At 49.4% G+C, this 26903-nt stretch overlaps 1 protein-coding gene across 4 annotated transcripts in view; it reads right to left on the bottom strand.

Annotated features, from left to right (window-relative positions):
- Window positions 1–26903, bottom strand: part of RUSC2 (RUN and SH3 domain containing 2) — a 176537-nt gene that overhangs the window by 132106 nt on the left and 17528 nt on the right. For 2 of the 4 annotated variants that reach the window (XM_063957715.1, XM_063957720.1), the window contains exon 1: window positions 18019–18179. The exons of 1 other annotated variant lie outside the window; for it this stretch is intronic. The gene's annotated coding sequence lies outside the window, so the exon portion shown is untranslated. Of the gene's footprint in view, window positions 1–18018; window positions 18182–26903 lie in introns of those variants that run through there. One more of the 4 variants, XM_063957691.1, reaches the window with a different exon arrangement.

Raw genomic sequence — 26903 nt, 5'->3', positions numbered from 1 at the left:
TGTATGCTGCACTGTGATACCATATAGTGCCAAGGTCTAATATCACCTCTGTATGCTGCACTGTGCTGCCATATAGTGCCCAGGTCTAATATCACCTCTGTATGCTGCACTGTGATGCCATATACTGCCCAGGTCTAATATCACCTCTGTATGCTGCACTGTGATGCCATATACTACCCAGGTCTAATATCACCTCTGTATGGTGCACTGTGATACCATATAGTGCCCAGGTCTAATACCACCTCCGTATGCTGCACTGTGATGCCATATACTGCCCAGGTCTAATATCACCTACGTATGCTGCACTGTGATACCCTATACTGCCCAGGTCTAATATCACCTCTGTATGCTGCACTGTGATACCATATACTGTCCAGGTCTAATAACACCACTGTATGCTGCACTGTGATGCCATATAGTGCCCAGGTCTAATATCACCTCTGTATGCTGCACTGTGCTGCCATATAGTGCCCAGGTCTAATATCACCTCTGTATGCTGCACTGTGATACCATATACTGCCCAGGTCTAATATCACCTCTGTATGCTGCACTGTGATACCATATAGTGCCCAGGTCTAATATCACCTCTGTATGCTGCACGGTGATGCCATATAGTGCCCAGGTCTAATATCACCTCTGTATGCTGCACGGTGATGCCATATAGTGCCGGGTCTAATATCACCTCTGTATGCTGCACTGTGATGCCATATAGTGCCCAGGTCTAATATCACATCTGTATGCTGCACTGTGATGCCATATAGTGCCCAGGTCTAATATCACCTCTGTATGCTGCACTGTGATGCCATATAGTGCCCAGGTCTAATATCAACTCTGTATGCTGCACTGTGATGCCATATACTACCCAGGTCTAATATCACCTCTGTATGGTGCACTGTGATACCATATAGTGCCCAGGTCTAATACCACCTCTGTATGCTGCACTGTGATACCATATATACTGCCCAGGTCTAATATCACCACTGTATGCTGCACTGTGATACCATATACTGCCCCGGTCTAATATCACCTCTGTATGCTGCACTGTGATACCGTATAGTGCCCAGGACTAATATCACATCTGTATGCTGCACTGTGATGCCATATACTGCCCATCTCTAATATCACCTCTGTATGCTGCACTGTGATACCATATAGTGCCCAGGTCTAATATCACCTCTGTATGCTGCACTGTGATGCCATATACTGCCCAGGTCTAATATCACCTCTGTATGCTGCACTGTGATGCCATATACTACCCAGGTCTAATATCACCTCTGTATGGTGCACTGTGATACCATATAGTGCCCAGGTCTAATACCACCTCCGTATGCTGCACTGTGATGCCATATACTGCCCAGGTCTAATATCACCTCTGTATGCTGCACTGTGATACCATATACTGCCCAGGTCTAATATCACCTCTGTATGCTGCACTGTGATGCCATATAGTGCCCAGGTCTAATATCACCACTGTATTCAGCACTGTGCTGCCATATAGTGCCCAGGTCTAATATCACCACTGTATGCTGCACTGTGATGCCATATAGTGCCCAGGTCTAATATCACCTCTGTATGCTGCACTGTGATGCCATATACTGCCCAGGTCTAATATCACCTCTGTATGCTGCACTGTGATACCATACACTGCCCAGGTCTAATATCACCTCTGTATGCTGCACTGTGATATCATATAGTGACCAGGGCTAATATCACCTCTGTATGCTGCACTGTGATACCATATACTGCCCAGGTCTAATGTCACCTCTGTATGCTGCATTGTGATACCATATACTGCCCAGGTCTAATATCACCTCTGTATGCTGCACTGTGATATCATACAGTGCCCAGGGCTAATATCACCTCTGTATGCTGCACTGTGATACCATATAGTGCCCATGTCTAATATCACCACTGAATGCTGCACTGTGATGCCATATACTGCCCAGGTCTAATATCACCACTGTATGCTGCACTGTGATGCCGTATAGTGCCCAGGACTAATATCACCACTGTATGCTGCACTGTGATGCCATATACTGCCCATCTCTAATATCACCTCTGTATGCTGCACTGTGATACCATATAGTGCCCAGGTCTAATATCACCTCTGTATGCTGCACTGTGCTGCCATATAGTGCCCAGGTCTAATATCACCTCTGTATGCTGCACTGTGATGCCATATACTGCCCAGGTCTAATATCACCTCTGTATGCTGCACTGTGATGCCATATACTACCCAGGTCTAATATCACCTCTGTATGGTGCACTGTGATACCATATAGTGCCCAGGTCTAATACCACCTCCGTATGCTGCACTGTGATGCCATATACTGCCCAGGTCTAATATCACCTACGTATGCTGCACTGTGATACCCTATACTGCCCAGGTCTAATATCACCTCTGTATGCTGCACTGTGATACCATATACTGTCCAGGTCTAATAACACCACTGTATGCTGCACTGTGATGCCATATAGTGCCCAGGTCTAATATCACCTCTGTATGCTGCACTGTGCTGCCATATAGTGCCCAGGTCTAATATCACCTCTGTATGCTGCACTGTGATACCATATACTGCCCAGGTCTAATATCACCTCTGTATGCTGCACTGTGATACCATATAGTGCCCAGGTCTAATATCACCTCTGTATGCTGCACGGTGATGCCATATAGTGCCCAGGTCTAATATCACCTCTGTATGCTGCACGGTGATGCCATATAGTGCCGGGTCTAATATCACCTCTGTATGCTGCACTGTGATGCCATATAGTGCCCAGGTCTAATATCACCTCTGTATGCTGCACTGTGATGCCATATAGTGCCCAGGTCTAATATCAACTCTGTATGCTGCACTGTGATGCCATATACTACCCAGGTCTAATATCACCTCTGTATGGTGCACTGTGATACCATATAGTGCCCAGGTCTAATACCACCTCTGTATGCTGCACTGTGATACCATATATACTGCCCAGGTCTAATATCACCACTGTATGCTGCACTGTGATACCATATACTGCCCCGGTCTAATATCACCTCTGTATGCTGCACTGTGATACCGTATAGTGCCCAGGACTAATATCACATCTGTATGCTGCACTGTGATGCCATATAGTGCCCAGGTCTAATATCACCTCTGTATGCTGCACTGTGATGCCATATACTGCCCCGGTCTAATATCACCTCTGTATGCTGCACTGTGATACCGTATAGTGCCCAGGACTAATATCACATCTGTATGCTGCACTGTGATGCCATATAGTGCCCAGGTCTAATATCACCTCTGTATGCTGCACTGTGATGCCATATAGTGCCCAGGTCTAATATTACCACTGTATGCTGCACTGTGATGCCATATAGTGCACAGGTCTAATATCACCTCTGTATGCTGCACTGTGATGCCATATAGTGCACAGGTCTAATATCACCACTGTATGCTGCACTGTGATACCATATAGTGCCCAGGTCTAATATCACCTCTGTATGCTGCACTGTGATACCATATACTGCCCAGGTCTAATATCACCTCTGTATGCTGCACTGTGATGCCATATAGTGCCCAGGTCTAATATCCCCTCTGTATGCTGCACTGAGATGCCATATAGTGCACAGGTCTAATATCACCACTGTATGCTGCACTGTGATACCATATAGTGCCCAGGTCTAATATCACCTCTGTATGCTGCACTGTGATACCATATACTGCCCAAGTCTAATATCACCTCTGTATGCTGCACTGTGATGCCATATACTGCCCAGGTCTAATATCACCTCTGTATGCTGCACTGTGATGCCATATAGTGCCCAGGTCTAATATCACCTCTGTATGCTGCACTGTGATGCCATATACTGCCCAGGTCTAATATCACCTCTGTATGCTGCACTGTGATGCCATATAGTGCCCAGGTCTAATATCACCACTGTATTCAGCACTGTGCTGCCATATAGTGCCCAGGTCTAATATCACCACTGTATGCTGCACTGTGATGCCATATAGTGCCCAGGTCTAATATCACCTCTGTATGCTGCACTGTGATGCCATATACTGCCCAGGTCTAATATCACCTCTGTATGCTGCACTGTGATACCATACACTGCCCAGGTCTAATATCACCTCTGTATGCTGCACTGTGATATCATATAGTGACCAGGGCTAATATCACCTCTGTATGCTGCACTGTGATACCATATACTGCCCAGGTCTAATGTCACCTCTGTATGCTGCACTGTGATACCATATACTGCCCAGGTCTAATATCACCTCTGTATGCTGCACTGTGATATCATATAGTGCCCAGGGCTAATATCACCTCTGTATGCTGCACTGTGATACCATATAGTGCCCAGGTCTAATATCACCACTGTATGCTGCACTGTGATGCCATATACTGCCCAGGTCTAATATCACCACTGTATGCTGCACTGTGATACCATATAGTGCCCAGGTCTAATATCAACTCTGTATGCTGCACTGTGATACCATATACTGCCCAGGTCTAATATCACCACTGTATGCTGCACTGTGATACCATATAGTGCCCAGGTCTAATATCACCTCTGTATGCTGCACTGTGATACCATATAGTGCCCAGGTCTAATATCACCACTGTATGCTGCACTGTGATGCCATATAGTGCCCAGGTCTAATATCACCACTGTATGCTGCACTGTGATGCCATATAGTGCACAGGTCTAATCTCACCTCTGTATGCTGCACTGTGATACCATATACTGCCCAGGTCTAATATCACCTTTGTATGCTGCACTGTGATGCCATATACTGCCCAGGTCTAATATCACCTCTGTATGCTGCACTGTGATGCCATATAGTGCCCAGGTCTAATATAACCACTTTATGCTGCACTGTGAAGCCATATAGTGCCCGGGTCTAATATCACCTCTGTATGCTGCACTGTGATACCATATAGTGCCCAGGTCTAATATCACCTCTGTATGCTGCACTGTGATGCCATATAGTGCCCAGGTCTAATATCACCACTGTATGCTGCACTGTGATACCATATACTGCCCAGGTCTAATATCACCTCTGTATGCTGCACTGTGATACCATATACTGCCCAGGTCTAATCTCACCTCTGTATGCTGCACTGTGATGCCATATAGTGCCTAGGTCTAACATCAGCACTGTATGCTGCACTGTGATACTGTCACTGACCTAGGTTGGGGGTGTTGTGAACTCGGGGGTTCTTTCGATGGTAAGAAAGAGGAACCACAGTTGGGTCGGAACAGGGATGGCCTGATATAGGTCTTCCTCATACAGGACTCTGACAGTAAGGCTTGATGAAATTATTGAAGAACTTTATTGCAGGAAAAGGACAACACAATATCACATAACAGAGAAGGAACGTATGGAGAAATGTCCAGGGCAGGAAGTACTTGTGAGTGATGGTAAAAGATACTGGTGACTGAAGAACTTATGAGTGATGGTTTTAGAGATACTGATAATTTGAAGAACTTGAGAGCGGTGGTTAAAGACACTGATGATTTGAAGAACTTGAGAGCGGTGGTTAAAGACACTGATGATTTGAAGAACTTGAGAGCGGTGGTTAAAGACACTGGTGATTTGAAGAACTTGAGAGCGGTGGTTAAAGACACTGATGATTTGAAGAACTTGAGAGCGGTGGTTAAAGACACTGGTGATTTGAAGAACTTGAGAGCGGTGGTTAAAGACACTGGTGATTTGAAGAACTTGAGAGCGGTGGTTAAAGACACTAGTGATTTGTATAACTTGAGAGCGATGGTTAAAGACAGTGAGGACTTGTATAACTTGAGAGCGAGGGTTAAAGGACACTGAGGATTTGTATAACTTGAGAGCGGTGTTTAAAGGCACTGGTAACTTGCAAAACTTGAGAGCGGAGTTTAGCCTGCAGCCCACGCTGACTCCAAGAAGCACTGGTGACTGGAGCGCAGTGGAACCCAGCCGCGGCTAGGAACGCTGGAAGCTGTGCAACAACTGACACCTGGAAATGCCGGAGACACTGGGATATTACTGCAGAGAGATCCGCCGAGAACAGGAGCGCTGGCATCCACTTCAGGGGAAAAGACGATACTCAGGCGCCGAGGCTCTGCCCGGCGTCTGACTTTGAATCTTCCGCCTCCGCAGGATTGGCGGAACAGTCTGATGACGTCACCAGTTCCCCACCCACGTGATGCCGGGTGTCATGGCGGCGCCCCTGCCCCGGGGAACCGCCGGGAGCCGCGCCAGCCAGACGCCGGAGCTCGTGGACCACCGAAGGCGGAGGCCGCAACACCAACCAGCAGGCACGCAGGGGTAAGCGCGGTGAACGCCGCCTCTGGCGTGTGACAGTACCCCCTCCTCCAGGAGTGGCCCCCGGACACTTTCCAGGTTTTGTTGGATGTCTGGAATGGAAAATCCGCACCAGTCGGGGAGCCATAACTTCAGTAGCCTTAACCCAGCTCCTCTCCTCGGGGCCAAAACCTTTCCACTCCACCAAATACTGTAGATTCTTGTGGAGGTAACGAGAGTCAAGAATAGCTTTAATTTCAAAGTCCGTTCCAGCTTCAGTCTCTGCAGAGGTTGGCCTCGGGTATTTTGAATGGAACCGGTTTAAAATAAGGGGGCGAAGGAGAGAGACATGAAAGGAGTTTGGTATCCGGAGGTGGGAAGGCAATCCCGATTTGCAGACAACCGGTTTCAGGACTTGTAACATGGGGTAAGGACCAATAAACCTCGGAGCAAACTTCATAGTGGGCACCCTTAACTGAAGATTGCGGGTAGAGAGCCATACCGTCACCAACCTTGTACTGGGGAGCTGCTCGTTGCTTCCTATCCGCAAAGAACTTATAGCGGCTGGAGACTCTCTTGAGGTTAGCATGAACTTGACTCCAAATTTGATTGAAGTGCCGGAGAGTAGAGGCTGCAACAGGAACATCCTCCGGAGGACAAATGGGCAATTCTGGAACTTGAGGATGGAATCCGTAATTAATGAAAAATGGGGATTCACCAGTCGAAGAGAGGTACAGATGATTATGGGCAAACTCGGCCCATGGCAACAGTTCCACCCAGTCGTCTTGCGAGGGAGAGAGATAAACACAGAGAAAAGTCTCCAAATCTTGATTGACGCGTTCAGTCTGCCCATTGGTTTGTGGATGGTAAGCGGATGAAAACTTGAGTTTTATTTGTAAGGCCGTACAGAGAGCTCTCCAGAATCTTGCAGTGAATTGTACCCCCCGGTCAGAGACAATCTCCTGAGGTAACCCGTGCAGGCGGAAATGTTCTCGGATAAATAACAAGGCCATCTTGGGAGCTGATGGTAACCCGGTCAGAGGTACAAAATGCGCCATTTTAGAGAAACGGTCAATAATTACCCAGACAGTATTATGACCCTTGGAGAGAGGCAATTCGGTGACAAAGTCTATAGAGATATGAGTCCATGGCCTCCTAGGAATGGACAGTGGATGCAACAACCCTGCAGGCGGCAGGCGATGAATTTTGTGCTGAGCACACTGAGGACATGAGCTGACATAATCTCGAATATCCTTCTCCATAGTGTCCCACCAGTAAGAGCTTCGTAGAAACTCCCACATCTTTTGAACTCCAGGGTGACCGGAAAACTTGGAAATATGAGCCCACTGCAACAAACTCGGTCGAAATTTAGCTGGCACAGACATTCTCCCAGGAGGAGGGTCCAGAGCGGTGGGAGCCGCTGGCATAGAAACTGGATTGAGAATCAAAGCCCTCTCAACGGAATTCTCCTCATCCGAAGCCGTTAAGGAACGGGATAAAGCATCAGCCTTGGTGTTAAAAGTCCCAGCCCGATACTTAATAACAAACGAGAACCGAGTAAAAAATAGCGCCCATCTAGCTTGACGGGGATTCAAGCACTGGGCCGTCTTGAGGTACAGCAAATTCTTGTGATCAGTGAAAATTGTAATTAGGTGTTTAGCACCTTCCATAAGATATCTCCATTCCTCTAAGGCAGATTTTATTGCCAAAAGCTCCTTATCTCCAGAGGTGTAATTCCGTTCAGCAGGAGAGAACTTGCGAGAATGGAAACCACATGGATGTAACTTCCCGTCTGGAGCGTACTGTGAAAGCACCGTGGAAGCATCAACCTCTAAAAAGAATGGTTTAGAAAAATTTGGTTGTTGAAGTACTGGAGCGGACATAAAGGCTGCCTTCAACTGAACGAACGCTGCTACAGCTTCAGAGGACCAATGACTTGGGTCAGAACCCTTCTTGGTTAAGGCAATGAGAGGTGCCACAATGGTAGAGAATTCCTTTATGAACTTCCGGTAATAGTTTGCGAAACCCAGAAATCGTTGTACCGCTTTCAAGGAAAGAGGCTGAGTCCAGTCCCGAATGGCAGTGAGTTTCTCTGGATCCATACGAAGCTCCGTGCCCGAAATGATATAACCCAGAAATGGAATGGAAGGGACCTCAAAGGTGCATTTGGAAATCTTACCATAAAGATGGTTCTCTCGCAATCGAAGAAGTACCTCCTTGACCTGCATTCTGTGCTCTGTGAGATTCTTAGAAAATATCAGAATGTCATCCAAATATACCACTACACTTAGGTATAGCATATCCCGAAAGACTTCATTAATGAATCCCTGGAAGACGGCTGGGGTGTTGCTGAGGCCAAACGGCATTACAAGATACTCGTAATGCCCGTCCCTGGTATTGAAGGCCGTCTTCCATTCATCCTCCTGTCGGATACGTATCAAATTATAAGCTCCCCTTAGATCGAGCTTGGTGAAAACTCGGGCTCCTCGAATTCTATCAAAAAGCTCCGTGATGAGCGGCAAAGGATACTTATTCTTAATGGTGACATCATTTAGACCACGATAGTCAATACACGGTCTCAGCCCTCCATCCTTCTTCTTCACAAAAAAGAAACCCGCCCCCGCCGGGGAGGTAGAGGGACGGATGAATCCTTTCTGCAGATTAGACCTGATATAGTCAGACATAGCTTGGGTCTCGGATAATGATAGGGGATAAGTGCGACCCCGAGGTGGCATTTTCCCCGGAATGAGCTCAATGGGGCAGTCCCAGGGTCTATGCGGTGGTAACTGGTCAGCCGCCTGTTCCGAAAATACGTCTGAAAACTCCCGATAGGCCTCCTGAATGAGCCCTTCATCTGACATGGGAGATACACGGAGCGGGTAGACAGGAGTGAGACAATTGGAATGACAAAATGGACTCCAAGATGTTATTTGCGTCGAACTCCAGTCGACATGAGGGTTGTGAAGTTTAAGCTAAGGAAGGCCAAGAACCAGATCGTGGGGCATCTCCCGAATCACTAAGAACTCCAGGTGTTCTTGATGCAGAGCTCCCACTTGCAGCTTGATTGGTACTGTACAACTTGAAATCAGACCGTTAGAAATTTGGGTACCATTAATAGCAGTCAACGTAATAGGTCGTTCGAACGACCTTAACTGAAAACCCAGATCCTGGGCACAGGAAAGGGAATTAAAATTCCCTGCAGCCCCTGAGTCCAATAGGGCCTTAACGGGCTTGACTATTGACCCAGAAAACAGAGACACGGAGAGTAAACAGTCCACTGACGGAGAAGATTTAGAAGAAACCCCTAGCTCGACTCCTCCGGAAGAAGATAGGACTGCCCGTTTCCCAGGCGAGACTTGCAAAACTTAAGAAAATGATCCGCGGCTCCACAGCAGAGGCAGAGACCACCCTCACGACGACGCTGACGTTCTTCTGGAGAAAGCCGGGATCGATTAATCTGCATGGGCTCGTCAGGACTCGGAATAACCGTTTGCTTGGACGGAAAAGATCGGACCCTTGATCGATCTGACCGTCTACGTTCGCCACCTCGTTCCTGCATGCGAAGATCCACCTTTACACAGAGCGAGATCAACTGTTCTAGGGAATCAGGCAAATCTCTAGTGATCAACTCGTCCTTTAGACGATCGGAGAGTCCGTTCCAAAAGGCAGACCAGAGGGTATCATTATTCCAGCGCAGTTCTGATGCTATGGTCTGAAAGTCAATCACATACTGTCCCACTGAACGAGAGCCTTGTCGGACACGGAGCAAGTCTGCAGAGGCAGCGGTCGTCCTGCCAGGCTTATCAAAGATCCTCCGGAATGACGTAATAAAATTGATGTAACTGGAAACCAGTGGATCAGATCGCTCCCATAACGGAGACACCCAATCCAACGCTGAACCCTCGAGCAAAGAAATAATGTATGCCACCTTGGACCGATCCGTAGGGAAGTTATATGAAAGGAGTTCAAAATGTACCTCGCACTGATTAAGAAAACCACGGCAACTCTTTGGATTCCCATTATAGCGAGAAGGAGTAGGGAGCTGAAGGCGTGATCTGGTTCCGGAGAGGGATGGAACATTACTAGCGCCAGCCACTGGAGCGGGTTCTGGAACTGAGACCGGCACTACTGAAGCCAGAGAAGTCTGAATTTGATCCAGCCGGCCAGATAATTCCTGAAGATAATGCATCACCTGGCCCTGTGCTGCTTCCTGACTTTGAACTCGGGAAACCAAGTCCTGGATGGTACTTGCCTCTGGGCTCCGATCCCCCGGGTCCATGAGGCCTGAGTATACTGTCACTGACCTAGGTTGGGGGTGTTGTTGTTACGTTCCAGATGCTCAGAACTAGAGAGATGTTGCGTAATGAGTCCAGAGCACCAGGACGTGACGCTGAAATAAGGGGTGGTACGGGAATAGCCCCTAGCACCCTACCTCCATTGTTTTACCCGTGTGGTCAGTTCACGCCTGAGTGACTATGGTTTCTTGGGCCCACGGCAGCCGCGTTTGAAGGGCGGATTAGGTCTGCCCAACTCCGATGCCCCCAGGTCTTAGAGTGAGACAAGGCGTGAACCGAGACAGGATAATAACAAGGGGACCTCTAACTAAAGCAAACAGAAAGCTAGGGGCTACTAACTACCCTAAAACTAAATATATGTGCGGCATGCCGCCAAAGGAAAAGAACAACAAAAGATACCACTGTCCACTCCCCCACACGGCACCGCCGAGTTCCGGGGAGGACAGTGAAAAGCGGAAACCTCCGCAAAAACCACCAATACAAAATTAACACAAGGACTAAGCGGCCTAGGCCGCAACACGCTTCAGAAGCCGCTACTCACGAAACCGGGAGAGAACCCCAACAAGCGAGAACCCCCAGATGACTGCAACAGGTTCACTTGGACAGGAAGGATTCCCAGGACCGGCTTCAGAACTCCAGAACTCAGGAGCACAGGGAGCAGGATCGACCAGATACAGCTGACCAGGAACAGACGTTGCAAGGCAGGAACAGCATACAGGAAGCTATCACCGGCGAGGCTGCAGTGTGCTGGCTCCCATAAAAAGACCCTGCTGGCCAATGACAGGAGGGCCAGCAAGACCAACCCCCCAGACACTAATTACTAGTTGCCGTGCAGCTGCCCTGCTGCACGAGCAACTAATCAATCCTATCTGGCAACGGGGAACGCGGTCCGCCAATGGCGTCCCCGTTGCTATGGACCCAGCGGCTAAGGACGCCCGGCTTCCTAGAGTTGCCAGGGACCCGGCGGCTACAGTACGCATGGCGTCCTGGCGTTGCTAGGCGCCGGGCGGGCAGGGAGGGAGGTGCGGCGGCCGTGAGCGTCGCTCGGAAGCAGACCGCGGCACCTAACAGTACCCCCCCCCCCTTGAGGAGGGGTTAAAGAACCCCTAAAGCCGGGTTTCTGAGGAAATTCCTGAAAGAATAATCTCTTAAGTTTAGGGGCATGTAAATTGTTATCCAGGACCCAAGACCTTTCTTCCGGGCCATAGCCTTTCCAGTGAACCAAAAAATAAAGCCGGCCCCGAGAAACTTTGGAATCTAAAACCTTCTCCACCAAGAACTCTTGTTGCCCCTGAACATCCACCGGAGGTCTACCCTGGGAAGTCTTCCGAGGGAATCTCCTGGAAGAAAAATACTGCTTCAGAAGGGAACAGTGAAAAGTATTGCCAATTTTGAGTGATTTAGGCAAGCGTAGCCGAAAAGCAACTGGGTTTACCTTCTTAACGATAAGGAACGGTCCAATAAATTTGGGTCCCAATCTAGCCGAGGGTTGTCGGAGCTTGATGTTGCGGGTTGACAACCACACCTTATCTCCCACCTTAAAAGTGCATGGGCGTCGGAACCTATCAGAATTTTTTTTTTCTCGGAAGGCAGCCTTCTTAAGGGCAAGGTGCACCTTTTTCCAAATCATTCTGAGATGGGAAGTTAAGGTCAACAAGGAGACTGGAAAATTAGGGTAAAAAGAATTGGCTCTAGGATGAAAGCCCAATGACAAGAGTTATTATAGGCAAACTCGGCCAAAGGAAGAAATTCAGACCAATCATTCTGTAGTTTGGCCGAATATAGCCATAAATACTGTTTTAACGACTGATTAACACGTTCAGTTTGTCCGTTAGACTGTGGATGGTACCCAGATGTTAAAGAGAGTTTCATATTTAATGAGGCACAAAATCGTTTCCAGAAACGGGCGATGAATTGCGGTCCCCGATCAGAGACAATATCCCTGGGTAAACCATGGAGCCTGAACACATGGCGGAGAAACAAAACTGCCAACCCTTGAGCAGAGGGTAATCGGGGGAGAGCAATGAAGTGGGCCATCTTACTAAAACGGTCTACTACCACCCAAATGACTCGAAATCCAGCTGAAAGAGGAAGGTCCACCACGAAATCCATGGATATATGTGACCATGGCCTGAGAGGAACGGCTAGAGGCATGAGTTGCCCGACCGGCAACGATCGAGATACCTTGTACTGAGCACAAACCTGACAGGAACGGACAAATTCCCTTACATCTTTAGAAAGATTAGGCCACCACACTGAGTGAGAGATTAACTCCAAGGTCTTAGTGATACCCGGATGACCAGAAACCCTATTATCATGAAACTCAGCTAGAACAGTGCCTCTCAGAAATTCAGGGACGAAGAGACGATCTGCAGGAGTGACTTTGGGAGCCTGCTGCTGAAGCTGGACTAGCTGTGTAAATAAATCCTGTGTGAGGCCAGCCCGGATGACAGACGATGGGACTATGGGGGTAGTAGCCGGGTGGTTATTGTGAACCGGAAGAAAACAACGTGACAGGGCATCGGCTTTTGTATTCTTGGAAGGTGATAATAAACCTGAAACGAGTAAAAAACAGCGCCCAACGTGCCTGTCGAGCATTAAGCCGTTTAGCTGACTCAATATACTGCAGGTTCTTGTGGTCAGTAAACACCGTAATGGTATGCCTTGCTCCTTGCAGCCAGTGCCTCCACTCCTCGAAAGCCCATTTAACTGCCAACAATTCTCGATTACCAACATCATAGTTGGATTCTGCGGAGGAGAATTTTCTGGACATGAAGGCACATGGGTGTAATTCCTGAGACTCCGGGTCTTCCTGAGAAAGGATAGCCCCCACTCCAACCTCTGAGGCATCTACCTCGACAATAAAGGGGAGATCCGGGTTAGGGTGTCGGAGTACTGGAGCTGAGCCAAAGGCCTGCTTTAAGGCCAGGAAGGCAGACTTGGCTTCAGGCGACCAATTGGAAGGGTCCGCTCCTTTTTTAGTCAATGCCACAATAGGAGCAACCAAATCTGAGAAGGTATGAATAAAACGCCTATAGTAATTTGCAAACCCTAAAAAGCGCTGAATTGCTTTTAAGTTCGTGGGTTGTGCCCAATTTAGGATGGCCTGGAGTTTTTTTGGTTCCATGAAAAACCCCTTAGGAGAAATAATATACCCCAGGAAGGACACTTCTGTGATGTGGAAATCACATTTCTCCAGTTTGGCGTATAAATGATTTTCCCGTAACTTCTGAAGGACCAGTCGCACATGGGTAATATGTTGTTCAAAAGACTCAGAGTAAATCAAAATGTCGTCTAAATAAACGACTACGAACTTTCCTAGAAAGTCGCGAAGGACGTCGTTAATGAGATCTTGAAATACAGCAGGAGCATTAGACAGCCCAAACGGCATCACCAGGTATTCATAATGTCCCGACTGTGTGCTGAAAGCCGTCTTCCACTCATCCCCAGATTTTATTCGGATGAGATTGTAAGCCCCTCTAAGATCGATCTTGGAAAAGATAACGGCAGTCCGGAGCTGATCAAATAGTACTGAAATCAGTGGCAAGGGGTAGGTGTTTTTAACAGAAATTTTATTCAGAGCCCGATAATCAATACATGGTCTGAGCGACCCATCTTTTTTCTCAACAAAAAAGAACCCTGCACTCAATGGAGATTTCGAGGGCCTAATGAAGCCTTTTTTTAGGCTCTCCTGTACATAATCATTCATTGCCGTAGTTTCCGGCCCAGACAGGGCATATAGTCTCCCTTTAGGCAAAGAGGCACCGGGAACTAAGTCAATAGCGCAGTCATAGGACCGATGAGGAGGCAGAATATCCGCATTACCCTTGGAGAAAACATCGTCAAAGTCCTGATATTCCAAAGGAATAAGTTCTGGGGTGACTGCCGCAACCCGGACTGGACGGGAAATACATTCCTTAATACAAAAGGGACCCCATCGGGAAATCTCCCCAGACCGCCAATCTATGGTGGGATTATGAAAGGCAAGCCAGGGGTGACCCAAAACTAGGGGGACAGCCGGACAATGGGTAAGGTAAAATTTGATTTTCTCCGAATGTAGGGCCCCCACTGTCAGTTGTACTGGAGGTGTGCGGTGAGTGATTACCCCATTATAAAGCGGACCACCATCCAAGCCGTGCATGGTGATACGTTTATCCAAAGGTATCTGTGGAACGCCCAAAGCCTGAGCCCAACCAAGATCCATGAAATTTCCCGCAGCTCCACTGTCGACGAAGGCCGACACCAACGAACTGAGACTACCAAAGGAAATTTTTACAGGAACTAATAAGGAATCAGTAGAGGAGATCAATTGCAGACCCAAGTGAACCCCCTCATAATTCACTTGGTCAGAGCGTTTCCCTGCTTATTCGGGCAATTACGTGCGATATGTCCCTTGCCACCACAATACAAGCAAAGACCAGAATTTAGCCTTCTGGTTCTTTCCTCTGGGGACAGCCGGGAGAGACCCATTTGCATGGGCTCCTCGACGTCCTCAGGGAAAGTATACACACATGGACTAGGCCTGAAACTAGCTCCTCTTTCAGCCCCCCGCTCCCGGAGACGACGATCAATTTTAATAGCAAGCTCCATGAGTTTGTCTAGAGTCTCTGGAGCGGGGTACTGAAGGAGACTGTCTTTAATAACTTCAGACAAACCGAGGCGAAACTGACTGCGCAGGGCTCGGTCATTCCAGCCACAGTCGTTCGACCAACGGCGAAACTCGGTACAATACGCCTCTGCTGGATTTTTCCCTTGCTTAAGTGCACGCAGGTGGCTCTCAGCCGACGCTTCTCTATCAGGGTCATCGTACAGAAGGCCTAGAGACTTAAAAAAAGCATCTACAGAAAGCAAGGCAACATCATCGGCTTTTAGCCCAAAAGCCCAGGTTTGCGGATCGCCTTGTAGCAAAGACATCACAATCCCGACCCGTTGAGACTCAGTACCAGAGGATCGGGGCCTTAAACGAAAATAAAGCTTACAAGCTTCCTTGAAATTAAAAAAATCCTTTCAGTTACCTGAAAAACGGTCAGGAAGGTGCATCTTTGGTTCTGGAATCATACTCGGGGAGGCTCGCAACAGATCTTCCTGCGTTCTCACCCGAACAGTAAGATCCTGAACCATCTGAGTTAGTTCCTGAATCTGGTTGGCCAAAAGCTGGCTGGGATTCGGTCCTAATACTGCCGGATTCATGAGGCCGAATTTCAAGGCCCACCAAAAACAAATAACTCTTTATATTATTCTCTTTTTGTTTTTGGGCCGGTGATAATGTTACGTTCCTGATGAACTAGAGAGATGTTGCGTAGTGAGTCCAGAGCACCAGGACGTGACGCTGAAATAAGGGGTGGTACGGGAATAGCCCCTAGCACCCTACCTCCATTGTTTTTACGCTGAGTGTTAGGCCGTAAGTATGTTATACGCTGAGTAGGTGTGTTATACACTGAGTGTTAGGCAGTAAGTGTGTTATACGCTGAGTGTTAGGCAGTACGTGTGTTATACGCTGAGTGTTAGGCAGTAAGTGTGTTATACGATGAGTGTTAATCACTGCATTATACGCTGAGTGTTAGGCAGTAAGTGTGTTATATGCTGAGTGTTAGGCAGTAAGTGTGTTATACGCTGAGTGTTAATCAGTAAGTGTGTTATACGCTGAGTGTTAGGCACTAAGTGTGTTATACGATGAGTGTTAATCACTGTGTTATACGCTGAGTGTTAGGCAGTAAGTGTGTTATATGCTGAGTGTTAGGCAGTAAGTGTGTTATACGCTGAGTGTTAGGCAGTAAGTGTGTTATACGCTGAGTGTTAGGCAGTACGTGTGTTATACGCTGAGTGTTAGGCAGTAAGTGTGTTATATGCTGAGTGTTAGGCAGTAAGTGTGTTATACGCTGAGTGTTAATCAGTAAGTGTGTTATACGCTGAGGGTTAGGCACTAAGTGTGTTATACGCTGAGTGTTAGGCAGCAAGTGTGTTATATGCTGAGTGTTAGGCAGCAAGTGTGTTATACGCTGAGTGTTAGGCAGTAAGTGTGTTATACGCTGAGTGTTATTCACTAAGTGTGTTATACGCTGAGTGTTAGGCAGTAAGTGTGTTATACGCTGAGTGTTAGGCAGTGAGTGTGTTATACGCTAAGTGTTAGTGAGTGTGTTATACACTGAGTGTTATGCAGTAAGTGTGTTATATGATGAGTGTTAGGCAGTAAGTGTGTTATATGCTGAGCGTTAGGCAGTAAGTGTGTTATACGCTGAGTGTTAGGCAGTAAGTGTGTTATATGCTGAGCGTTAGGCAGTAAGTGTGTTATACGCTGAGTGTTAGGCAGTAAGTGTGTTATATGCTGAGCGTTAGGCAGTAAGTGTGTTATATGCTGAGTGTTAGGCAGTAAGTGTGTTATACGCTGAGTGTTAGGCAGTAAGTGTGTTATATGCTGAGCGTTAGGCAGTGAGTATTATATGCTGAGTGTTAATCAGTAAGTGTGTTATACGCTGAGCGTTAGGCAGTGAGTGTGTTATATGCTGAGTGTTAGGCAGTGAGTGTGTTATACGCTGAGTGTTAGTGAGTGTGTTATACGCTGAGTGTTAGTGAGTGTGTTATACGCTGAGTGTTAGTGAGTGTGTTATACGCTGAGTGTTAGGCAGTAAGTGTGTTGTATACATTGAGCATTTCGGTGTCACAGTGTGGATTGCCACCTCATTGCACACTGTGTAACGCAGTGTAAGTGTGTGTGTGTGACAGAGGACAGGGGCTGGAAATACAGCACAGTAACCGGAGAGTGTTACAGAACGGCCGCTATGAGGCCTGAATAATGCACACACTCAGGGTGGGGTATCATGCTATAGAAGCAGGAATTATCTCATGTATAATAAATGGAACATATGGATCACACGGCGGCCTGTAACTAACACACACACACACACACACACACACACACACACACACACACACACACACACACAGGCGTGATGTGCTGCAGACACACACACAGTTAATGCTGGGCAGAGGAATATGTACTGCGGGCTACACAGCCTCCAACGCTGATGGTACCGACACAAAGGCATCCCTGTGCCCAGGGAGAGGCCTGATCACACAATATACACAATATACAGCAGGACACCACATACACACACCTACACATATGTAATCTGCTGACACACAACATGCAAGGTGCATCACACACACACACACACACACACACACACACACACACACACACACATCTGCAATCTGCTGACACACAACATCATGGTACATCATAGACACACACACACACCCAGGCACCATCTCAGATATACACACACATGCACCGTGCATCACACACCCCATTGCACGTATGGAATGTGATGACACACACCTGCACTGGCAGACACACAACATGCACGGTGCAGCATCACACACAGACCTCCGGGCAGGGACGCACACGGTGACACACACAATGGCAGCAGCACAAGGACACACAGCTCCCTCACCTCCCCGGATCACGGTCCCCCAGCTCCGGGCTCCGCCGCTGTCATGGCTCCGTGTATGGATGTCAGTGCTGCCAGTGCAGCGGGCGTGACGTCAGCGCTGCATCTGCCCAGTGAGACACCGGGGACCAGAGGGAGAGGCTGGAGGAGGAGGGGGGCAGTAACCGCCTGTGTGCTGGATGCCCCCTGCCTGCCCCCCGCCTGTGTGATGGATGCCCCCCCCCGCCTGTGTGCTGGATGCCCCCTGCCTGCCCCCCCGCCTGTGTGCTGGATGCCCCCCGCCTGTGTGCTGGATGCCCCCCGCCTGCCCCCAGCTGTATCACTCTGTGTCTCCATGTGTCAGTGTTACACAGGGGATGCTGGTACCATACACTGCACAGTGCCCCTATATACTGTATACAGGGGATGCTGGTACCATACACTGCACAGTGCCCCTATATACTGTATACAGGGGATGCTGGGACCACACACTGCACAGTGCCCTATATACTGTATACAGGGGATGCCGGGACCATACACACAGTGCCCTATATACTGTATACAGGGGATGCTGGGACCATACACTGCACAGTGCCCCTATATACTGTATACAGGGGATGCTGGTACCATACACTGCATAGTGCCCCTATATACTGTATACAGGGGATGCTGGTACCATACACTGCACAGTGCCCCTATATACTGTATACAGGGGGTGCTGGTACCATACACTGCACAGTGCCCCATATACTGTATACAGGGGATGCTGGGACCCTCCACTGCACAGTGCCCCTATATACTGTATACAGGGGATGCTGGGACCCTCCACTGCACAGTGCCCCTATATACTGTATACAGGGGATGCTGGGACCCTCCACTGCACAGTGCCCCTATATACTGTATACAGGGGATGCTGGTACCATACACTGCACAGTGTCCCTATATACTGTATGCAGGGGATGCTGGTACCATACACTGCACAGTGCCCCTATATACTGTATACAGGGGATGCTGGGACCCTCCACTGCACAGTGCCCCTATATACTGTATACAGGGGATGCTGGTACCATGCACTGCACAGTGTCCCTATATACTGTATACAGGGGATGCTGGTACCATACACTGCACAGTGCCCCTATATACTGTATACAGGGGATGCTGGTACCATACACTGCACAGTGTCCCTATATACTGTATACAGGGGATGCTGGGACCAGACACTGCACTATGCCCCTAAATACTGTATACAGGGGATGCTGGGACCCTCCACTGCACAATGCCCTATGTATACTGTATACAGGGGATGCTGGGACCATACACTGCACAGCGCCCCTAAATACTGTATACAGGGGATGCTGGGACTACACACTGCTGACCCTTCACTGCACAGTGCCCCTAAATACTGTATACAGGGGATGCTGGGACTACACACTGCTCAGTGCCCTATATACTGTATACAGGGGATGCTGGGACCACACACTGCACAGTGCACCTATATACTGTATACAGGGGATGCTGGGACCACACACTGCACAGTGCCCTATATACTGTATACAGGGGATGCCGGGACCATACACTGCACAGTGCCCTATATACTGTATACAGGGGATGCTGGGACCATACACTGCACAGTGTCCCTATATACTGTATACAGGGGATGCTGGGACCCTCCACTGCACAGTGCCCCCATATACTGTATACAGGGGATGCTGGGACTACACACTGCACAGTGCCCCTATATACTGTTTACATGGGATGCTGGGACCATACACTACACAATGCCCCTATATACTGTATACAGGGGATGCTGGCACCATACACTGCACAGTGCCCCTATATACTCTATACAGGGTAAGCTGGGACCCTACACTGCACAGTGCCCCTATATACTATATACAGGGGAAGCTGGGACCCTACATTACACTGTGCTCCTATATACTGTATACAGGGGATGCTGGGACCATACACTGCACTATGCCCCTATATACTGTATACAGGGATGCTGGGACCACACACTGCAGTGCCCCTATATTTTGTATACAAGAAGATCTGGGACAATACACTGTATAGTACCCCTATATACCGTATACAGGGGATGCTGGGACCCTACCCTACACAGTGCCCTTATATACTGTATACAGGGGAAGCTGAGACCCTACACTGCACAGTGCCTCTATATACTCTATTCAGGGGATGCTGGGACCATACACTGCACAGTGCCCCTATATACTGTATACAGGAGATGCTGGGACCCTACACTGCACAGTGCCCTATATACTGTATACAGGGGATGTTGGGACCATACACTGCATAGTGCCCCTATATACTGTATACAGGGGATGCTGGGACCATACACTGCACAGTGCCCATATATACTGTATACAGGGGATGCTGGGACCATACACTACACAATGCCCCTATATACTATATACAGGGGATGCTGGGACCATATACTGCACAGTGCCCCTATATACTCTATACAGGGGAAGCTGGGACCCTACATTGCACAGTGTCCCTATATACTGTATACAGGGGAAGCTGGGACCCTACATTACACTGTGCTCCTATATACTGTATACAGAAGATGCTGGGACCATACAGTGCACTATGTCCCTATATACTGTATACATGGTATGCTGGGACCACACACTGCACAGTGCCCCTATATTCTGTATACAGGGGGATCTGGGACAATACACTGCACAGTGCCCCTATATACTGTATACATGGGATGCTGGGACCCTACCCTACACAGTGCCCTTATATACTGTATACAGGGGAAGCTGGGACCCTACACTGCACAATGCCCCTATATACTGTATACAGGGGATGCTGGGACCATACACTGCACAGTGCCCCTATATACTGTATACAGGGGATGCTGGGACCACATACTGCACATTGTCCCTATATTCTGTATACAGGGGGATGTGGAACAATACACTGCATAGTGCCCCTATTTACTCTATACAGGGGATGCTGGGACCCTACCCTACACAGTGTCCCTATATACTGTATACAGGGGAAGCTGGGACCCTACACTGCACAATGCCCCTATATACTGTATGCAGGGGGTGCTGGGACCATATACTGCACAATGCCACTATATACTGTATACAGGGAATGCTGGGACCATATACTGCACCGTACCCCTATATACTGTATACAGGGGATGCTGTGACCATATACTGCACAATGCCCCTATATACTGTATACAGGGGATGCTGGGACCTACACTATGCAGTGCCCGTATATACTGTGTACAGGGGATGCTGGGGCCATACACTGCACAGTGAACCTATATACTGTATACAGGGGATGCTGGGACCATATACTACACATTGCCCCTATACACTGTATACAGGGGATGCCGGGACCCTACCCTTAACAGTGCCCGTATATACTGTATACAGGGTAAGCTGGGCCCATATACTGCATAGTGCCTTTATATACTGTATACAGGGAAAGCTTGTACCCTACACTGTATGTATACAGGGGATGTTGGGACCGTACACCGCATCAAGTCACACACTGACGCTATGTATACAGGGGAAGCCGGGACCGTACACTGTACCCAGTCACACAGTGCTTCTATGTATACAGTGGAAGCTGGGACTGTACACTGTATATCCGGTAACACAGTGCCCCTATGTATACAGGGGAAGCCGGGACCGTACACAGCACCCAGTCACACAGTGACCCTATGTATACAGGGGAAGCCGTGACCATACACTGCACCCAGTCACACAGTGACCCTATGTATACAGGGGAAGCCGTGACCATACACTGCACCCAGTCACACAGTGACCCTAAGTATACAGGGGAAGCCGTGACCATACACTGCACCCAGTCACACAGTGACCCTATGTATACAGGGGAAGCCGGGACCATACACTGCACCCAGTCACACAGTGACCCTATGTATACAGGGGAAGCCGATACCATACACTGCACCCAGTCACACAGTGACCCTAAGTATACAGGGGAAGCCGTGACCATACACTGCACCCAGTCACACAGTGACCCTATGTACACAGGGAAAGCCGTGACCATACACTGCACCCAGTCACACAGTGACCCTATGTACACAGGGGAAGCCGGGACCGTACACTGCACCCAGTCACACAGTGCCCCTATGTATACAGGGGAAGCCGGGACCATACACTGCACCCAGTCACACAGTGACCCTATGTACACAGGGGAAGCCGGGACCGTACACTGCACCCAGTCACACAGTGCCCCTATGTATACAGGGGACGCCGGCACCGTACACTGTATATCCAGTCACACAGTAACCCTATGTATACAGGGGAAGCCGGGACCATACACTGCACCCAGTCACACAGTGACCCTATGTATACAGGGGAAGCCGTGACCATACACTGCACCCAGTCACACAGTGACCCTATGTATACAGGGGAAGCCGGGACCGTACACTGCACCCAGTCACACAGTGCCCCTATGTATACAGGGGACGCCGGCACCGTACACTGCACCCAGTCACACAGTGACCCTATGTATACAGGGGAAGCCGGGACCGTACACTGTATATCCAGTCACACAGTGCCCCTATGTATACAGGGGAAGCCGGGATCGTACACTGCACCCAGTCACACAGTGCCCCTATGTATACAGGGGACGCCGGCACCGTACACTGTATATCCAGTCACACAGTAACCCTATGTATACAGGGGAAGCCGGGACCATACACTGCACCCAGTCACACAGTGACCCTATGTACACAGGGGAAGCCGTGACCATACACTGCACCCAGTCACACAGTGACCCTATGTATACAGGGGAAGCCGGGACCATACACTGCACCCAGTCACACAGTGACCCTATGAATACAGGGGAAGCCGTGACCATACACTGCACCCAGTCACACAGTGTCCCTATGTATACAGGGGACGCCGGCACCGTACACTGTATATCCAGTCACACAGTAACCCTATGTATACAGGGGAAGCCGGGACCATACACTGCACCCAGTCACACAGTGACCCTATGTATACAGGGGAAGCCGTGACCATACACTGCACCCAGTCACACAGTGACCCCATGTACACAGGGGAAGCCGTGACCATACACTGCACCCAGTCACACAGTGACCCTATGTATACAGGGGAAGCCGTGACCATACACTGCACCCAGTCACACAGTGACCCTATGTACACAGGGGAAGCCGGGACCGTACACTGCACCCAGTCACACAGTGCCCCTATGTATACAGGGGACGCCGGCACCGTACACTGCACCCAGTCACACAGTGACCCTATGTATACAGGGGAAGCCGGGACCGTACACTGTATATCCAGTCACACAGTGCCCCTATGTATACAGGGGAAGCCGGGACCGTACACTGCACCCAGTCACACAGTGCCCCTATGTATACAGGGGACGCCGGCACCGTACACTGTATATCCAGTCACACAGTAACCCTATGTATACAGGGGAAGCCGGGACCATACACTGCAACCAGTCACACTGTGACCCTATGTATACAGGGGAAGCCGTGACCATACACTGCACCCAGTCACACAGTGACCCTATGTACACAGGGGAAGCCGTGACCATACACTGCACCAAGTCACACAGTGACCCTATGTATACAGGGGAAGCCGGGACCATACACTGCACCCAGTCACACAGTGCCCCTATGTATACAGGGGACGCCGGCACCGTGCACTGTATATCCAGTCACACAGTAACCCTATGTATACAGGGGAAGCCGGGACCATACACTGCACCCAGTCACACAGTGACCCTATGTATACAGGGGAAGCCGTGACCATACACTGCACCCAGTCACACAGTGACCCTATGTACACAGGGGAAGCCGTGACCATACACTGCACCCAGTCACACAGTGACCCTATGTATACAGGGGAAGCCGGGACCATACACTGCACCCAGTCACACAGTGACCCTATGTATACAGGGGAAGCCGTGACCATACACTGCACCCAGTCACACAGTGACCCTATGTATACAGGGGAAGCCGGGACCATACACTGCACCCAGTCACACAGTGCCCCTATGTATACAGGGGACGCCGGCACCGTACACTGCACCCAGTCACACAGTGACCCTATGTATACAGGGGAAGCCGGGACCGTACACTGTATATCCAGTCACACAGTGCCCCTATGTATACAGGGGAAGCCGGGACCGTACACTGCACCCAGGCACACAGTGCCCCTATGTATACAGGGGACGCCGGCACCGTACACTGTATATCCAGTCACACAGTAACCCTATGTATACAGGGGAAGCCGGGACCATACACTGCACCCAGTCACAGAGTGACCCTATGTATACAGGGGAAGCCGTGACCATACACTGCACCCAGTCACACAGTGACCCTATGTATACAGGGGAAGCCGGGATCATACACTGCACCCAGTCACACAGTGCCCCTATGTATACAGGGGAAGCCGGGACCGTACACTGCACCCAGTCACACAGTGACCCTATGTATACAGGGGAAGCCGGGACCGTACACTGTATATCCAGTCACACAGTGCCCCTATGTATACAGGGGAAGCCGGGACCGTACACTGCACCCAGTCACACAGTGCCCCTATGTATACAGGGGACGCCGGCACCGTACACTGTATATCCAGTCACACAGTAACCCTATGTATACAGGGGAAGCCGGGAACATACACTGCACCCAGTCACACAGTGACCCTATGTATACAGGGGAAGCCGTGACCATACACTGCACCCAGTCACACAGTGACCCTATGTACACAGGGGAAGCCGGGACCGTACACTGCACCCAGTCACACAGTGACCCTATGTATACAGGGGAAGCCGGGACCGTACACTGCACCCAGTCACACAGTGACCCTATGTATACAGGGGAAGCCGGGACCGTACACTGTATATCCAGTCACACAGTGCCCCTATGTATACAGGGGAAGCCGGGACCGTACACTGCACCCAGTCACACAGTGCCCCTATGTATACAGGGGACGCCGGCACCGTACACTGTATATCCAGTCACACAGTAACCCTATGTATACAGGGGAAGCCGGGAACATACACTGCACCCAGTCACACAGTGACCCTATGTATACAGGGGAAGCCGGGACCATACACTTCACCCAGTCACACAGTGACCCTATGTATACAGGGGAAGCCGGGACCGTACACTGCACCCAGTCACACAGTGACCCTATGTATACAGGGGAAGCCGGGACCGTACACTGTATATCCAGTCACACAGTGCCCCTAAGTATACAGGGGAAGCCGGAACCGTACACTGCACCCAGTCACACAGTGCCCCTATGTATACAGGGGACGCCGGCACCGTACACTGTATATCCAGTCACACAGTAACCCTATGTATACAGGGGAAGCCGGGACCATACACTGTACCCAGTCACACAGTGACCTTATGTATACAGGGGAAGCCGTGACCATACACTGCACCCAGTCACACAGTGACCCTATGTATACAGGGGAAGCCGGGACCGTACACTGCACCCAGTCACACAGTGACCCTATGTATACAGGGGAAGCCGGGACCGTACACTGTATATCCAGTCACACAGTGCCCCTATGTATACAGGGGAAGCCGGGACCGTACACTGCACCCAGTCACACAGTACCCCTATGTATACAGGGGATGCCGGCAGCGTACACTGTATATCCAGTCACACAGTAACCCTATGTATACATGGGAAGCCGTGACCATACACTGCACCCAGTCACACAGTGACCCTATGTATACAGGGGAAGCCGTGACCATACACTGCACCCAGTCACACAGTAACCCTATGTATACATGGGAAGCCGGGACCATACACTGTACCCAGTCACACAGTGACCCTATGTATACAGGGGAAGCCGGGACCGTACACTGCACCCAGTCACACACTGGCCATGTGCACACAGGCAGGTGTGGATTTAGGGGTCAGGCCACCCCTAGACATATTATTGCCCCCCCCCCTCCCCTCATCGCATCACTACGCCCATCATTTCGGTGCCAGTCCAGATGCCTCGAAAGCACCATCCTCATCCCATTACCACCTCCAGAACCACAGTTTGGAGGTGGGGGTATAGAAACGCTCACTGTAGTGCCGGGACGCCTGCACACACGCGAGGCCGCCATTGCTGAGGAGGGGAATATGCCACAAATATTTATTGATAAATGGTTCTCCATATAAATACTAAACACTAGTCCTATGAGCTGGCACTCTTCTGCGTTCCCCTTTAGACTCTACCCCAGCATATCAGCATTCTCTATTTGCATTTTGTTTTTAGCTATTGCTATTTATTTATATTTTATTTATGATTCCGCCTTTGGGGGTATCCTATAAGCAGCGGTAATTTACCACTGCTAATTAGTGATGAGCGAGACCGGTTCTCCGAGAACCGGATCACCCGAACTTCCTGATCCGAGTCTAGTTCGGGGTTTCCTACCAGGCTCGGATCCCAAAACGAGGCAAAACGCCATCATCCTGCTGTTGGATTCTCGCGGGGTTTTGGATTCTATAAAGGTCAGAGGTGATCTGCGCCATTTTCACTCCGGCTGTGGAGTAAGGATGTGTCTGTCTCAGTGCTGGGTTGTGGGGCGTGGGGCTGGTGGCTGCTGTCGGGCTAACGTATCAGTCCAGGGGTGCTCTGTCCACCTAGCGGTAATCTGTCCATCCATCCAGGTTCTCTGCCCCAGTGTAATATTATAATAATAAAAGTTAAAAAGCCTAAAATGGCATTATGAAAATAAAATAAAAATTGTATAGTACACTGGGGTACAGCACAAACAAAAATTATTATTATTTTTTTATAAGTACTGTGACACTGCCGGTCAGACCGCAGTATATTATTATTGTGTACTCATACACTTATTGTGCGACACTTGGTGAAATTAAACCGGGAGGTAACCCGCGTGCAGCCTC

This window comes from Pseudophryne corroboree, chromosome 1, assembly GCF_028390025.1.
Source record: "Pseudophryne corroboree isolate aPseCor3 chromosome 1, aPseCor3.hap2, whole genome shotgun sequence".
NCBI classification, from domain to species: domain Eukaryota; kingdom Metazoa; phylum Chordata; class Amphibia; order Anura; family Myobatrachidae; genus Pseudophryne; species Pseudophryne corroboree.
Note: the sequence above shows the minus strand (reverse complement) of the source record. Positions and strands in the feature narration are given on the sequence as shown.